The sequence below is a fragment of the Lolium rigidum genome, chromosome 3 (assembly GCF_022539505.1).
Source record: "Lolium rigidum isolate FL_2022 chromosome 3, APGP_CSIRO_Lrig_0.1, whole genome shotgun sequence".
NCBI lineage: Eukaryota > Viridiplantae > Streptophyta > Magnoliopsida > Poales > Poaceae > Lolium > Lolium rigidum.
Window position 1 is genome coordinate 242,526,827 of NC_061510.1, and position 615 is coordinate 242,527,441.

Below are 615 nucleotides of genomic sequence, written 5' to 3' on the forward strand. Positions count from 1 at the left end.
AACAGGAATTAATAAAATATCATGGGTTTTCCCCGAATACTAATGCCTTGATGAGAGCAGAAATTTGTAAGGCTCTACATATTGACACTGAAGCCCTCTCAGACAAATGTTTGGGACTACCTGCTTTGTTTGGAGCGGATAGAAGTTATTGCTTTAAGCATTTCATTGAGAGGATAATCCAGAGAATTAATGGATGGAAGGAGAAGCAATTATCAATTAAAGGTAAAGAGATTTTATTGAAAGCAATTGCACAGGCGATTCCTGTTTATGCTATATCTGTTTTCCTTATTCCAAAAGGGGTATGTAAAGAGATGATGGATGCAATTGCAAAGTTCTGGTGGGGAGATGATGAGAACAGTAACAAAATGCACTGGTATGCATGGTGGAAGATGTGTTACCCCAAGAATGATGGTGGGATGGCTTTTAGAGATTTTCAGTCCTTTAATTTGGCCATGCTAGCAAAATAAGTTTGGAGGCTTATTGATAATCTCAACTCACTTTGTGCAAGGGTGTTGGGTGCAAAATACTATCCTGGTGGAAATATCTTAAGAGCAGGACCGGAAGCTGGTTCAAGCTTCACTTGGCAAAGTATCCTTTCAGGTTTAACCACCTTCA